This window comes from Anarhichas minor, unplaced genomic scaffold, assembly GCF_050575085.1.
Source record: "Anarhichas minor isolate MPS153535 unplaced genomic scaffold, ASM5057508v1 ptg000021l, whole genome shotgun sequence".
NCBI classification, from domain to species: Eukaryota; Metazoa; Chordata; class Actinopteri; order Perciformes; family Anarhichadidae; genus Anarhichas; species Anarhichas minor.
This window is the reverse complement of record NW_027466467.1, coordinates 2,287,467-2,305,089: the sequence shown is the minus strand read 5'-3', so window position 1 is coordinate 2,305,089 and position 17,623 is coordinate 2,287,467. Positions and strand designations below refer to the sequence as shown.

The 17,623-nt window shown below is 40.7% G+C and overlaps 1 protein-coding gene across 1 annotated transcript in view; it reads left to right on the top strand.

Annotated features, from left to right (window-relative positions):
- The first annotated feature begins 10,597 nt into the window (after window positions 1-10,597).
- LOC142954535 (sodium- and chloride-dependent taurine transporter-like) overlaps window positions 10,598-17,623 on the top strand; it is a 34,566-nt gene continuing 27,540 nt past the window's right edge. The window contains exon 1 of the mRNA XM_076095603.1: window positions 10,598-11,010. The gene's annotated coding sequence lies outside the window, so the exon portion shown is untranslated. The remainder of the gene's footprint in view (window positions 11,011-17,623) is intronic.

Genomic DNA, 17,623 nt, shown 5'->3' with positions numbered 1-17,623 from the left:
GAATGGAGTCAGAGACACAGGCTGACTAATGAGACTGTGGGAAGAGAGATGGGTTTAGCTCCATAGAGGATAAAGGCTCCAACCTTTAAACAATGTTAAAAGGTTTTTTCTAAGCGAAGTCCAGGTTCTGTTATTATTAAATTGCTGAAACCATTTGTCGATGCTCACACTTTGTTCCAGGAAATGATTCAACAGCAGATACTCGATTGATCGATTGAGTAAATTGCAAGGAATAGAGTGACCAGCAGACTACGAAGGGGGAACTGTGTTTTTATTTGATTGTACATCATTAAATTTGTTAAATGTGGATTTATCCAAATCGATAACTAATTATTGCCTTTGCTTAGATTGAGCCATCTAAGCCTGCAGCTTTACTATGTATAAATGTATAAATGGTGCCCTAAGGAAATAAAACAAGTACATGAATCATCACTCAGCACCCGTTTAATTATAAAACTTTTTTTTTTTCCTGCTCTGAGACTAAGCAACCCCCCCCGCCCCCTTTGCTCGTAATGCTGGTGTTTACTAGGAAGTGGTGCTTTTATTTCAGTTTAATCCCTCTCCCTGGCCGGCCGGAGCGGTCAGATGACAAGGCACTAATCTCTGGACTGCCTGCCTGGCTGACTGCCTGTTTACTAATGTGGGATTAAGAACCAAGCACGCCTCCATCACGTAGCAGGCTCTCAAACCCAACAAGTGGGGTCAGTGGGGAGGATGACTGGTGAACCGGAGCAGCACGAGAAGCAGCTATCACGTCCTTTTTTCTCACCACTTTGATTCCCTCTGAACCCTGTTGCCCCACACATATTCGTTCTATCACTTCTGTGTTATTTCAAGCACTTTATCTCAGATTTTACCAGAGCGAGGGGAAAGGACTTTTACAAGCTGCATTGATCAACTCGAGGATCCGGCTACAATTGCACTTCTAAAATCAAGCAAGGAAAAAATACATTAGTGGATGAATGGCAAACTGTAAAGGTATATTGCAATGTTAAAGACAAAAAAATGTCTTTTGTACCTAATTTGTTTTTTTCCCCTCTGGTCAGTCAGTCTTCCAGTCATTTCAGCGTCTGCTATTCCCTTCCAGACCTGCAGACATTTGTGTTTTCCGCCTTTAGTCGCCCACCTGTGCACTTATACTGCCCACTTTCCTTCAATCCTCCACCACGAATGTTCTCCGCTGTCAACGTTGGACTGTCTAGGTCTGTTTCTGGACGTGAACCAAAGGGGTCATAGAAGAGCAGAACAATCTCATTGTTGGACAAAAACAATGAAAATAGAAAGTCAATTAGGCTGTTTTTTCATTGTGGACACATAAATCAGATGCATCTACGTGACCATGACAAAGACCACTTATGGAGGGCAGGAGGGGAGGTGCAGCATCAACTTTGGTTTAGTCCGATTTCCTTTGGTTTTCTTCATTAAAACCAATTCTTAGTCTAATCAGATACCCAGAAGTGAACCTTTGCTTCCTGTGAAGCTGAACATGTTTACCACTCTGCATCGAACTTCAGAAAACCATCACAAACACTTCTATCTGAACATAACATCCCATTGGTTTATATGTTTTGACATATATGTGTCTTATAATAATACTCAGTTTTGACCGGAAATACTTGACATTATTGAAGCGTGATGCTCTCGAGATGTAGTTTTATTGGCAGTTGAAGTTGCTTCCTCTTTCTCACTCTTTCCTCTTTGGAAAAACAACACGTGTTGCATTTTCTCTTTCCTCTCACTCTTCCTCGCTGTCACTCTATCTCTGCCTCATTTAGCTCTGTTTCGACTTCATTTGACTTTATTTATTGGAAATAACTTCACCACAGCAGGACACTAAATATCATTGCTGATTACGTTTTTTTTATTCGATCTGAAGGCAGATATAAAACTTTTTTTTATATCAAGGACTGTTAATGAACATAAATATTAATATACATAAAACTGTTCACAACAAGGTCTGTGGATTTTCTTCAGTAACCACGTCAGGACTTCTGGAAAGAACCATTGCTGTTGAGTTTAAAACTTTGTTTTTACACTTTGAGCACCACAAGCCAAAGGCAGACATCTCTACGGCTCCAAAACAAGGCAACTCTCACCAAAACAATCTAGAAATAACACTAAAGTAAGAGGAAATATATGTGTTTTGAATATTGGGGGGGGAACTGTCCATTTAAACACAGCCTTGCACTTAAAACTCTTTTTCAGGAAGTCTACCCTCTAGATGTTTGTCACTCTTCCTGTCACATGACCTTCCGTTCAATGACACGAACAGCGGCTGTGCAAACACAATCTGCACAGAGAGCTTCAGCTGCAGGCTGGTGTTGGTCAGGTGGAGACTGAAAGAGAGAAAACACAATAAATAAACACCACTTTGAATAATGTACATTTTCTTGTCTCCTAATTGCAGTATGAGATAGAATTAATAGCGGCTTTGCATTTCTCACACAAACAGGATCGCTGAGAGCTGCTTATTTTCTTTTTTCCCTTGTCCTAAAATAGCAGAGCTAGTTAGGATTGACTTATTTCACGGTAGTTTCGTTACATCAGATATGTGCTTTGCTCTTATATACAGTCTATGTTCTGGAGGGAACTTTAAAGTTGACATAAAGTCCCCACCTGCTGCCTCTCTTTATGCGTGCCTATTTCAAATCTAGATCCTCTAGATACGACAGTCCAGATGATCCCTCACTGCACAGGAAAACCATAAGTATGCATTATTATGACAAGTTCAAGAACTGCAAAAGTGTGCTGGGAATTCAGTCGGTAAACCGTGGTTGATGTTTACAATTGGTAACTGGGGTCATATATTTCTACCCTGCACCTATTTTACAACAATATTTACAACCTCTATGATAATCTGAGTGCTTGTGTTTCTCTCCCTGGATGACCTACTTCTTGCTGAACAGTTGTGGTTCAAGGTCTGAGCAATTACTCCATCAGGGTCAGTGTTATTGTTATTGATAGAACTGATGGTCGTAAGTTGTAATAACCTTCCAGTCCTTGTTATCAATCATCATTTCTGACTATTAAGCAGGCAATATGAGACCCAATAAAATGTGTAATAAATGTAAGCCTATATGCGTTATAATCTATTAAACCTTTCATTTATTGTTAAAGGTATAGAACATAAGCATTCAATAAGGTCCAGTGCACAGTAGATCTACATTATGGCCTCAGTCTGTGATCCAGTTGAATGTTGACCACTGTTTCACATCTCTATCCACTGGTTTTTAAGCATTTCCTCCAGATCTAGAAGTTGCCTGAATGTCATTGACTTTTTTAAATTTGCATAGGAGCAAAGAGCAAACAAGGTGCAGCCGCCACTGCACCAGATAACTTTGCATGTTCATCGACCAGGATTCGCGTCAACAAAAAACTGACTGAAATGTTGCTTTACGAGAAGCGATTGACAGCTGCGTTGCAGACTCCTCGTCTCTGACCGGTTGTTTTTCTTCGGCCGCTATGGAATCTTGCAAATGCTGTTTCCCAGTTGGGACTCGAATGCTAACAATGGAAACCTTTGAAACAGGCTTTATTTCTCAGAACTTCAAGCAGACATGATGCCTCAAGCATCGAACTATTTGCTTCAGGAAACATTTAACAACCAGATGTGACAAGAGATGTAATAAATTATGACTGAAATCTAGGAAATATATTTTCTCTTTGTTTTCTGAGCTGGGTACAAACTTTGCAAAACAATGCATAATTCTTTTCTTTGTAAAAGTGAAACTGTAAATATCTTTTGTCTAAAATACCAAATAAACAAAGTAGAATTTTAAAACAAATCCCAAACCAAATAATAATTAAAAGAAGGCAGATTTCTACAGATAATATCTCTCATGTACTACTTTCAGGATACAGTGACAGTTGGAGGAAAGCATGACCAAACGTTATTTATATTACCAACTGTAGCTTTAAGGTATGGATGAAAAAAAGTCCAAAGTTAGGAATAAATACACGCACACACACACATAGATATAGAAAGAAAGAAAGAAAATAAACAAACATAGAATGGTATAACCTTTTCACTGTTCCACAATAAAAACATGGGAGCAAAGGTCACTTGAAATATAACTGATGCAGAATGATCATGTCCTGTTGTTGTTGTTGTTGAAACTAATCTACTTTTCTGTGCCAACAGGATCTGACAGTACATTTCCAAAATGTTTTCGCTGCTGCTAAATGAGCCAATAAAAAGGTTTATGAGCAGTTTGATTGATGAGGATTAGAGTTACACGAGGTTGTAGTGGAGATTTCCATCTTGAAATACAGGACATCTCCGGTGAGCGGAACTCCGAGGAAGTTACTCATTAATCTGAAATGATTGTAAAACTTGATATGTCATTTATACCCAACTCACCTGAGTCTCCACAAACAATTTTTCCCAGTCGCCATTAAAAAAATGTTTGGCATTGTATGTTTCGGCAAAACCACGGATACGTTTTGGCAGTCGGTCAGAACAAGTGACGTAATATATGAAATGATCGTTATTGAAAATGATGTGGTATAATGATGGTTAAACATTTTTCTGTTCCGGGCTGCCATAAACTGAACCTTAAATACGCATGAATTATCTTCATCAACATAGGAATTCACAGTATGAACAATCTGGATGACAAATTGAAGATATATCGTAAACATCTATGAGCAATATGGATTGTTGTGCAACTGTAATGTCCATGAAACTTGGCAAATTCCTGGATTACTTGGCAAGAAGTAAAAAGGAGGCTTGTGCTTTATGGTGAATAATGTTAACGCCAACGCACAAAATGAAAGAACTGACGGGATTTCATTTCACTCTAGTTGCAACGTTAGCTTGTACGATATCTGTGACAAATATATTGATTGATTGAATGAAGTTAGGTGCTTCAGTTTACTCATTATTTTATTGTTTTATTTATATGTTAGCACCGATACCAACCGGGAGCAACAATACCACAGGGTAATGGTTAGCTGGCTAGCAACCTTAGCTAGCAACCTTGGCTAGCTTGGTAGTTTCGAGCTAGTTGGCCGTGTTTCAGCAGGCTTCATTCGGCCCTCCTCAGCTCCATACACGCTCCACCTCTCTGACCATTTTTGGTATTAGCCGGGAGTTGGGCTGTGTCGTCACTGCCAAGATGGCGACAGTTGGATCCGCCCACTTTGAGCTTAATTTTAGCTCTTCGGATACCTATGGGTGACTACATCTTCTACAGTCTATGGGGGAATGTTGAGTCTCACTAGAGTACGGTCTAGACATGCTCTACATGAAACGTTTCACGAAATAACGTCCCGTTATGATTTGATGGTACATAAATAAATTGAATTGAACTGCATCACAGCAGAACACTGAAATCTTTTGATTGCTACTTTATTTTCCAGTCCACTTCATTTGATAGGAAAGTAGGCAGGATGTTTGGTTCCTCAGAGCAGCTTTCTGTGGTCATACTGACTCATTTGAATGATGCAAACGTGCCTTCAGGAACAAGTATGTGCGTGTTTGTATCATTTATTTGAGTGATTTTTTTTTCAGTGTGCAATAGGCAGCTGGAATTTGTTTGCATTTTTGTGTGTGTGTTTATGGAGATCCTATATAACAGGTAGAGAAACTGTCCCAAAGCATGAATAATTATGTGCGCCACATCCACGTGTCAGTTCATCTATATTCGTGTGTGTTGGTGTCTTTGTCTTTTGTCGTGTTAAAATACTCCTAAATGACAGAGTTCATTGCAAACCATTCAATGGATTCTATGGCAGCATAAAAAAGCAATTGATAGTAACCCTTTTAACACAACCCTTTGTATTTAATGACAATAGAAGTTAGAATGTACAGTATTTTTTTACAAGAACTGTTCATATGTTGTCAACACAAAGTCCCAAAGAGAAGACACTGTGGCCTACATAGCATTTGAGAAGGACTCATTTATATTAATTTGCACTTGTGTTACTGGTGGCAACAGCGAGTGTGTTTTAATAATGCAGCTCCTAGAGTTTGAAATGACACAAGCATCAACCACTGGGAGTAGCATGCACGCTTTGTCTTAACCAAAATGCATTCCCCCCCCCATAGTAGCAGAGAGAGTGCAGAGGCAGACGGGTTTCTTGGTTGAATCTAGTTGAGTCTAGTCTGCCTGACTCATTGATCTTTTACCTGACTGAGTTTGTACAAGTTATAGTCTAATGCTGCGTTCACACCAAACGCGTTGCGAATTATTCGCGCGAGTAGATTACATACAAAGTCTATGCACAGACGCGATGAGACTGTCGCGGCGCAAATCTGCGATGGCGCGTCGCGATGGACGTGAATTCGCAGCCCGACGCGCGAGTTGAAATTTTTCAACTTCTGCGAAATATTCGCGTTACGCCCCGGCGCGATAGCCTATCAGCGTTGAGTTGCTCCCCCTGTCATCAGCGACGTCCTGCCGTTGCTGAATCAGAAACAATGAAGGAGAAATTAATAGTGGCGCGTCCAGTGCGATTGCCGCGATTCATGCGAATGAACACTTGGTCCCCGGCATTTTGACCGGTGGCGCGATGGACGTGAATATGCGGCGCGATGAATTCGCGACGCGTTTGGTGTGAACGCAGCATCAGGCCACGATCACGACTCAATCAACTTTCATGAACTGAAAACACACTGAAAGGGTTCTAAGATAAAAACACGGACAACTCCCAGAACGGAAAACGCCGCGGTAGCAACCTGTCAATCACAAGGTTGCCACGCCATCATTTATCATGAATACAATGAATACATCATGCTGTATTGAAGAAGACTTGAAACTAGAGATTGAGAACATAAACTCATGTTTACAATGTTTACTGAGGTAATAAATCAAGAGAGAAGTAGAGTCATTTTCTCATAGACTTCTATACAACCAGAGGAGTCGCCCCCTGGTGGACACTAGACGGAATGCAGCTTTAAGACATGAAGCATTGGCTTCACTTTTCAGAACCAGAGGTTGCCGCTTGGTTAACACAGCAGCCTGATCTCACAGGAGATTCACACTTTGCAAAAATAGACATCATGCTTTTCTTCTGATACAGTATAAACAAAAAGACAAAATGCAACCTGGGTGAAGCTAAACTAAATCTATTTATTAACAGGGACAATGCACATTGATGGAAAAACTGTGGAAAATCACAAGAACTTTAGACAAGAAGATGTTTTATCAAGTTGCTGGTGTACGATTTATTATTCTAATAATGGATGACAATTCAGTAAATGGATGTTTTTTGTTACATTTAATTTTACAAAGTTAGAAAAGCAATGTTTAAGTCAAGCCTGGTGTTGCTTTACACATTAAAGAATGATCCCATTGACCTCCACACAGTGAGGCTTACTTCCTATTGATTTAACATTGGTATTAGATCGGTACCGTATCAGCTGATACCCAAAGCCCATGTATTGTAATCAGAAAAAGTTGGATCGGCGCATCCCAGATTGTACATTTAATATACAATAATTTCCAAAACTGGGAGGCTCTCACCAAAAGATGTTTTCCTTGAGACAACAATGTCCCCTTTAATAATTGATCTGGTTATTCCATTCCTAAGATTCTTCTGAATTATGAATGTGGTAAATGTGCTAATCCATTCTAACCTCATGCTAATGCTGGTATTCTTGAGAAACTAGCAAGAGTATGCTACATTTTTAAAATGATCAAACCAAAAAACCCAGCCCAGAGCTGCCAACTCTTTTACAATGGAAATAGCTATCAGCACTAACAGTAGCTGTAGACAGTCCATCCCTTCAGGCCCTGAGAGTTTCAACAAAAATGTTGTTGAAGATTACCAACAATGCCTTTATTGTTTTAGAATATAATGAAAAAAACATCAGACTATTAAATAGAATAAAGTGCCCTGTTCGAGACTGTGCTCCATAATTGTGTCAAAAATACGCCCGCAGAATGTGTAAGGTCACTGGATTCTTCATCACATGGCAACAATGAACTGTCCCTGTCCACTGCTGTCCATTGACAGAGCTTGTTACAGGAAGGCGCAGAATGTCCAGGATTCGCCCCATGATCACAACAAACAACATTGTTTCTTTACTTTTTGTACATTGCTATTGTTGTTACATCTCATTGCGTTGTTAGAACGTCACAAAGCAGTAAACCGAGCACCCTCCTTATCTCCACCCCGCTGAGCTACGTCGTACCAGTTTAACTTCAGCAACACTTCTACGCTGCCCCTTTGCTGTGGCGGTAACGCTCCATTGTGGGTGCATGTGGTGCCCATTCACTCCTCCTGAGTGGCTTCTGATTGCCTCTTAGGTTTTTAGGCTTTTGTTGGGTCATGGGTGAGCTCGTCTACATTTCACCCAACTGTATTACTGATTTTTAATTGTTTTTGTTTATGGTAATTCAACATACATTCACATCAATGACTTGGTCACTGCATCTTCTTCTATATTACCGTTTGCTGATGATACTGGCTTATTCCTTTCCCGAAAAACATTTCCCCCACACACATTCCCGAGGTTAATTCTGAATTAAAAATAATTTCTAAATTATTTAAAATGAACATGTTTCTTCAATTGTTATTGCATTTAATAAGTCCATGATATTTAATGCCCAAAACAAAAGTGAATGAATATAATTATCATAATGATTTATCAGTATTGTTTGTGTTTTACTTGAATGAATGTCATCTTTAACATATATCATATGTGATCATCACCTCTGATCAGAGTTGTGTTTTGCTGATCTCTAATCTTACTAAGTATATGTATTGTTATACTAAGTCTTGAATAGTTTAAATGTTTTTGTGTAACTGAATGAATATTCATTGTTATCTACTAAGACTGATTTACCTTTGCTTGTTTAAGTGCTGTTGAATTTCTTAAGATGTCTCTTAACCTCGTGCAAGGAAAAGTCCTTTTGGTTTCATAACAACATGTCTGAGTCTTAAACATCCAGGTTTGCTTCCTCTTCTAATACTTCTGTTCAGATCATTTCATTTGCCTCAATCTGTGACTCTTACAGTCGGCTCAGTTGATCTAATTTTCTCATTCCCAAAACAACATCCTGGGATTGTGAGGTTACTGTCAGTCATAAGCCAACGCCAGCACAAACACAGTAGTGCGATAGAGTCAGAAACACTGTGAAGAGGTGACATTCACTACCGAGATAAGAAGTGCATATAAAGAGTTTCTAGGGCAGAGGTTAATGCTAGCCATCAACATGTTGCCTCCAGAGAGGTAGATGGAGTGAGCTGGTCTACTAAGAGCATTTTGGCCAACAGATAAAACAAATTCACCATCATGACTCAAAACTGCCCTAACAGTGAATAAGCAAAGACATTTAGTAAAAGCCAAGAGACAGGAAGGACATCAGGTTATCATGTTTGTGTACCTTATTTAAATATCAGACACTGAACAAGCCTCCGTGGTCGTTCTTTCAGACATGTTGCCACTCTTAAAATGACCGTGTCTTTCTATTCAAATCATTCACGTCTTTTCAAAGGCACAGCATGCAGCGGGGGAACAGATGAATACTTTCAGCTTAAAGTCTGTTTTCATATTGACCTTTTCCACCCGTATTTGTTGTGCTGAGTGCTCTCTGACGCTAGTTACAAAGCTGACTTATTATGAAAAGGGACACATTTGTAAAAGTTTTGGAATACCTGCAAGACTGTTGAAGGAGGGCTTGAAAGTAAACTTTCCAGTCAACACGGTGAAAGTCAACAGTCTGAAACTCAACTGGCCTAAAAAAGGTTTGCTTGAGGTAAATAAGATAAGAAGTCATTGCATCCATTTCAGCACATTCTCTGCTGAACATAATCATTCAGTTAATTTAATAGCGATCTGCACGTTACAATTTGAAGTTCATCATGTACAAATAAAATTTTTAAATTTGAGTTAAAGACTCTTCTGCTGATTATCCGTCTCAGGTACTACTGTCAGGATATGGTGACAGTTTGAGCAAATATGACAAAGTTATTTCTCTACAGTAAGGCTCATTAAGCCCCTGTAGAAATGGACACAAGGGGTGGACAGAATAACAGGAACACCCGAACTCCAATAATATAACACTGCTTGCATTAAACACTTAGGACTGTGACAGGCCGGCATTAAGTTCTGAACTGCTGCTTGCATTAACAATGAATTTAACTCAACTGTAAGTTGTTCCTGTTAATTAGTTTGCATTTAGTAGGAGCAATTGTTAAGGTGGTGTAATCTTAGCCTGTACAAACACTGTAGCCATTCAAAACATGACTCCTTAACTTCCATTGTTCAGTGAGATGCTGCTTCTGTGTCTCTCGCGTGCTGCACAGACTCCTCACACGATTCCTTTATTTCCAACGCCGCGTGCACTCTCCAGCGCTTTCTTGTCTGCACGGTTCACGCGCGTAACGGGAGCGGGCGGGGCTGAGGGAGAGCCCCGATTCTGATGTGGTGTACCCGTGAGAGCCGGTTAATAAGATGCCAACCAACTCGTGAAATGGGTAGGGGGACAGGGACGGCCCCCTTAATGCTGCATTCACGTGCTGCTCGTAAGCCCCCCTACCCTACTTTGAAAACTGAAAACATTTCCGTATCACTTGGCGGAGCCTTTAAATGCTCCTGGATAGGAGTGGGTGATTACAAAATGAGCCCCGGGACAGAGCTACTTTGTGGCGGAGTGATGAGGAGAAGAAAGAACACCGAGGCGGTCCGGTGTTTTCAGCCGGGCAGGTTTGGAAAAGACGCGCCGGTTCGCATCAGTTCAAAATCCACCTTCGCTCCTCGTGTAACGGCGCACTTGACAGAAAAACAGAGGCGGGCCCTCAACGCAGCGTCACGCAGCTCTCCTGTTGCGCTGAGAGGAGGCAGGCCGGTGTTTTTCCACTGCCGCGGATGTCTCATGTCCCCCCGTTTAGAGAGACAAAGGTCAGAAAGAGAGGTTTATAACCAGGCTAAAATATAAGCTACCAACTCGTCCAGCCCCTCAGTCGCTCTCGCGGACACAGACAAGACGACACGTGCAAGGGACCGCGCTCAAAGGACATTAAAAGGACAAAATAATATACAACATTACATCAACAGAGCAGGTAAGGGAAAATAAATCTAATAATTTACATCCTCGTTGCACACCTCAGAAACGGGTCTGGAGAGGATGACTGCTCTTCTTAGTCACATTATTTGGATTTTTATCATAATTATGATTTCCATGCGTTTATTTGCGTCTGTGTTGTGTCTGAATGAGATTTCTTTTATTTTCAAACCAAGAGCAGCGTTTAAGAAGAGCTCGTGCATTTATGGGTGGAAATGATCAATTAGCTGCGTTTTCTTGCATTTCTTGGTGTTTTGTATGTATCTGTACTGGTCGCAGTGTTAACGCTGATGGGGAAGCTGTGATGTAGATGTTGGATACAGACTGCTCTCTCTGTGTGCTGATTTGGTGGATTTAAATTGTTTTAATAGCTTTAAATGTAACCTGAGTTTTTTATTCCATGTCTTCTTCATGTGTTGTGCAGACTATTCATACATTCGTGCGTGGGATGCTTTTAAGGGGTATTTTATTCTTTTATTTGTCTTTGTTTCCCTCCACCCTCTTGTTGAGGATGTCGAGCAGTCCATTTTATGTAGACTTCCAGGTATGAACTGGTTATTTTCTTTTGTCATGCAGTCCGTCTCTTTTTCCAACATCTGTATAGGTTTGAGTGTTATTCCAGCGGAAGGAAATAGTGCTGTTGTATATTCTTATTTTTGCTTTATTTCATTGACTTCATTTCATTTAGTTCCGTTATTAAACCGCACAAAAAAAGAGGGGGAAGTGGCGCTCAGAGCGCTGAGAAGGCGGAGATGATCGTCAGTCGCACGTTGCAGAGCATCGCGCGCTGCTTCTCCACGAGCCGCTCTCTCTCGCTCTCTCTCGCTCTCGCTCTCTCGGTCTCTCTCTCTCTCTGTCTCTCTCTCTCTCTCTCTCGGTCTCTCTCTCTCGGTCTCTCTCTCTCTCTCTCTCTCTCGGTCTCTCTCTCTCGGTCTCTCTCTCTCTCTCTCTCGCGCTCTCCCCCTCTCTCTCCCTCTCTCTCTCCCTCCCCCTCTCTCTCTCTCTCAGTTCAATTTAAAGGTGCTTCATGGGTACTGAAAACATTTGCAATGCAAATGTGAGATAGCCTCATGAGAAAAAGCCCTTTAGAAATGAGTAAAGATAACTTAAGGTGGAAACATGTAGACAATGCAGGTAAAAAATAGAAATACAGAAATCGGTGGCAACATTTACAGAAATGTATTTAGAGGTTTGTGTTCAGTGTGCATGTACAGTAGCTACGAGATCAGCACAGTAAGAATCGTATATGAATGATAGTCTTCATGGTGGGTTTATTCCATCCCACGCCCCTTTCTCTCTTTCTCTCTCTCTCTCTCTTTCTCTCTCTCTCTCTCTCTCTCTCGCTCTCTCTCTCTCGCTCTCTCTCTCTCTCTCTCTCTCTCGCTGTCTCGCTGTTGGATCTCTTAGTTAGGGAGCTGCTCTGCTGCCGATCTCTCTTGTTTTTTCTCTTCTTCTTCCTGTATTAATAATATTAGTAGTAGTCATTTTTCTATTATTTCCTGGTGTTATAATTGCTGCCCACTCAGAGCTCGGTTCTGCACAAGGTTTCTACCCGTGCTTGCTTATAGAACATTCTAGACCTTATATGACTATATGTGTCTGAAGATAACTTCTGTTGATTTGACGCTGTACAATTTAAAGGAGATGAATTGAATTCTTCTGGCCTTCACATGCTAAAAATGCACAAACCGTTGGGTCCTTTGTGGTGTTATAGTCCTGATGGTGGCGCTACAGGTCATTCATTACAAATAATTCAACCTATCTCCCGCCGTAGTTTTCGCTCGATTGAAACCAAACTTGCTATTCTGCGTCTTCAGACTAACCTCCCACAGAGCATCAACGCGTTTTAACGGTAACAGTGCTGTAAATGGTTACTGCAATTTTTCGCTAATTAAATCTTGAAGGTTTATGAAAATATATCACACAAATGGATGTCATGGTAGATGTAGTGTGATACATTTCAGAACGTTTTGAACTGTACTTTGAATTCTATCCTCATGTTGGCTATTACTTTAAACACCAGTTTTTCTCTTGTGAATCTTCATAGAAACACGTTACAGACAGTTGATGAAGTACAAATATTCTCAGACTTTTGTCTTGATAACAGAAGTTTTTGAAATTCACTGTGACTTGTTCACTGTGGCCATGACTCAAGAAGTCATATGTTAATTATGACAATTAGAGTTGTTAATGCCCAGAGTCAAGAATCCTCTTGTTGGACTCTGGGCGTTAACAACTCTGGGTAACTTCCAACCATTCTGCCCAGATTTTTGTTTCCCAGAATACAGAGTCTTTTGGGACTCTGCCCAGATTCTTGTTTTAATCTGGGCGTTAAGAGCTCAGTGTACCTTCCAACGTTGAAATTGATCCAAAACTTCTATCCCAACCCTACTGAACAAACGTTGCACTCCTGATGGACAAGGTATTGACAGATAGTTATGTACATGGCAAAATTGTGCCTCTGTGCCCGCGACTGCCGTGGCCGGACGCATTATATCTTCGGGTTGTCCGTCTGTCCGTTCCTTTCTCGCAAACTCAATATCCCAGGACAGAAACTTCCACTCGCACTCAAAGTTGAACTGATTAGAATTTGGGGCACAAAGCTCACTGTGACCTGTTCACCGTGGCCATGACTCAAGAATGTATTAATTATGACAATAATAAGAGAAAATGATGATGGGAGGACATTTCGTACAGACAACATGATTGGTTGGCAGAGGCATACAACTGGCAACTATAGTTATTTACGGCTGTCATTTGCTGCTATTTTGTGCAAGGATTTATCATTTTCTGCCATTATACTGTTGGCAGGATGGAAGGTAATAAATAATAATAATAAAAAAACTCTCCCCTGAAAGCCAGTGTAAAGATGTTCTTGTTGGTTAGCAGCTCTTAAAAAACGGTGACCAACCACACTTAGTCAAAGAGGGAAATAAGAATGGTGACAGAAAAAATCAGAAGTGAAACGTCCCATTTGGAGACTTCTTTGTAGATGTACTTGGGGTGGAACCTTCTAGCTGAATCACACAGACTGGCTGATAAACTGGTGTACAAGTCCAACCTTTCAGCTCCTGACCCTGAGATTAATCTAACTAATCTTGGCTGCTGTAGCATCCTCTTCTGAATCGGCCACTGTGAGCTCAGGATGGCATCAGATCTCCTGCGTCCAGAGACACACCTCTGACTATAATGCTCTCTTTGTGTCCTGTGGCTGCTTCTGTAGGTGGCACACTTTCTCTTGCTACTGATCATGGAAAATACAAAAAAAAAACATCACTTGATTACACAAAATGCATCGAAATGTGTGCCACGGGGCATTTCCAACTATCCAGTTGTATGTTTGGATATTTATTTAAGTGAAAAATGAAAGCTGCTGTATTAACTGCCGGCTTGTTTGCTGTTAAATCATTCATTAAGAGCGTGTTTGTGAAATCTCAGTCATAAGCATGTCAGCATTCCCAAAGTTTTTACAAATGGAAACTGTGAGAGCCAACAGTGACGGGGTGAATAAAACCATCAGCCTCAGTTACACATCAAGAGTTGCCATCAGACTTCCATTATATGACCGTGTGTCGGTGATATCAGCTCTTCCTGAACCTCCACCGCTACTGTACATATTAACCAGCATGAACCACTGACCCACACACACCCAAACAACCGCCCCTGGTTAACAATTTGACTAGTAGATATCCCCATAAAACATTGCAGACATTTCCAGAACACACATCTGAACATTGGATAAAGCCAAGTTAAAAACTCTTGTTTCATTTTGTTGACATATTAGAGTCAAAGGTTGTTACTCAGGGGATTTTGGATATCTCTTTGTATCACTAGGTAAATCAGAAAACACTGTCAACATCCATAAAAAAACAAGTTTTGCCATGTTTTTTATAAATACAATGCTGTATAAATCTGACTATAAATGCTATGCGAACAAACCCCTCTCTGTTAACCTTCAGACTATAGAGGAATGAAATTGTAAAGTTTGGTGTATGTAAGAGCTGCTGAAGTGGAGATTTCTGGATCAGAGTCTGAGAACAAAAATCGCAAAATTGACCAGAGCATGAAAAATGATGTCCTTGGAGGTCTCCCTCCAATCTTGAATGGTTTTATATAATTGTGTTGAAGTTTGAACAGCTGGTAATCTCGGTCAGCAGCTCTGAAAGATTTCTTCTACCTTAGCAGCTGAAGGTGAAAGCAGTTAAAATGTGGATTTATAGCCGGCTTTCAGGAGGTTCAAGCTTGTTATTAAAGGAAGGAATGCCAAGTGCCCATCTTCACATGTTTATGATGGAGGTCAAGTATTCTGATGGAACAACAGACCAGCGACCCGCTTACCGACCGATAGTTGACATAACGGATGAACTCTGCATCAAAAGTGGATCATCTGAACAACCAGAGATTTGAAGCAGCAAGCAAAAGCAACCTTTGAACATCTGCACTTCCACGACAACTGAGAAAACTCAATCTGCTGATGAAGAGTGTGTGATGTGGTCAAAAAGCTCCACGACAGGAGAGTGGGTGAACCTTGGGCTATCGTTTGGTCGGCTGCCGTTTCCAACGTCCGAAAAAATGAATTGTCTAGCTTAACTTTTAAGGATCACTGATCACACGAAAATGCATCTTGTCAGGCTTCAAGTAATCGTTTGTGTCCGACAAACCAGAGCGCGGACCAATCAGAGTCCTGAGGTTCGTTCAAAACAAAAATGGCAGCTCCTGCTAGCCTGCTAGCGTAGATGCTGCAATAGCATCAGTTATATCACAACTGTATTATTATTGTTTCATTGACAGAAGACAGAAGAACAACACTGAAGGCTTTCCTCGATGCAAAAGATGCTTTTCACTCTTCTCCCCACTGGCTTAGGCAAGAGTTTGATTGACGGATGGTTCATCCAATCACCTGCCAAATATGTTTCTTAAAGTGGCTGGCCTTCCCCAGTGTACACAGTGCAGTTACTAATGACTGCTTCGATGGTTCTGTGTAACAAACCATCCGCTGGGTCAGGTGAGGAAACTATGATTGTTGTCAACCAAAAATTCATATTTTCTTCTTCTATGTCGATGGTATTTCGTTTTGCATGAGATGCACTTGAAGTGCCATCTGCTGGTAAAATTAGTAGTTCCTCTTTTTTTCTGTAGCATCTCATGACTCAGACTTACTGGCACCAGGCTCTTTTGTGATCTGACACGGTGACACAGTGTTCATGTAAATGTGCGAGTTAGCCGTTTGTACTTCCCACATATATCTGATATGACATGAATGCAGGGTTGAAATGATAAAAGCTGGCGCATTCATGAAGCTAAGCTGGGGTTTATCACTAAACCGACCCACTCAGGATGAGAGCAGGGATCTCGTCAGGGCAAAGCGTCTTTGGAAGATGTTGTCCTGAGACTGATGCTACGCGTACTGATCCGTAGGTTCCAGATCGTTTCATGAATGCTGGTATCATAGTCTAGCTACAAATCTTAGTTTATGTTAGTGTGTGTAAACAGGAGTGGAACCTACTGACCTGCATGACATTGAATACTAGAAAAAACTCAGAGCATCAACAGTGACTGTTGACTCTAGTTAGATAAGACTAGAAGGTATGCACCTCTCTGCATTCTTTAACTTCTACACTTCCTGTTATCTCTGTCCGTGCCTCTATCTCTCACAGGCGTTCTTACTGTGATACTCTGTTACACTTGACGTTTCCGTCCCTCATGCCGTGATGTTTCCAATCTTGCTCAATTTTGTTTTATCTGCATCTGTTGCATATATCTTTGTCTTTATGTGCGTGTGACTCTCTTCTCTTTGTCACTCTCTCTTTTAGTAACCCGTCTGTAGCTGCATACCCTTCTGCTCAGTTAACTTTTAACAGCTCTATTCTTTCTTTCACCCTCTGCCCGTCTACCATTCCCTCTACATTTCCCTCTCTTCATGTCCGATATTTTCTCTCACACAATCATAGTCACAATAAGTCCATCTCTTTCTGTTTCTCTACCGAATAGTTAAAAGCTTCAAATATTTTTTCGCGTTGACATTTAAATTGTTATTATTAATTATCTCAGTCCCTAGTCCAAATGTATTTATTGAAAAAAGATGGATGTAATGATTTCCAAAATGTATGTTTTTATCGAACAAAATATTCTCCTATAATCCATATTTGTTGGCGTTTTGCCTTTTTAAAAACATTTTTACAGAAGTCATAAACTGTTTGCTTTACTGTACTAACGAGGCTTTCCAGCAGCAATCTAACAGCACCATGAACTGCTTTTATACGTATAACCACAAATAAATGACACGTAGGCTATGCTAGGATGTTGTTACATTTCTTTTTTGGATACGCTACAACAATGCAATGAAGAATAGTTATTCTGGACATTTGAGGCCCATTATCGTGGCCAACCAATATCGTGTTGAACGATTATCTCTTCATATCGCCCGAGCCTTGTTGGAGGAGTAAAATATCAGTTGTGATTCTCAAAGAGAGGAAGGAGTGAAAGAAATGTGGGGCAGAGGAGGTGGATGAGGAGAGTAGAATTAAAAGGTGGTCAGCCCAGTGGAAATGTACATGGTCTTAGAATAGGAGAGCGTGTTATATAAGTGGTTAGAAAGTGTGTGTGTGTGT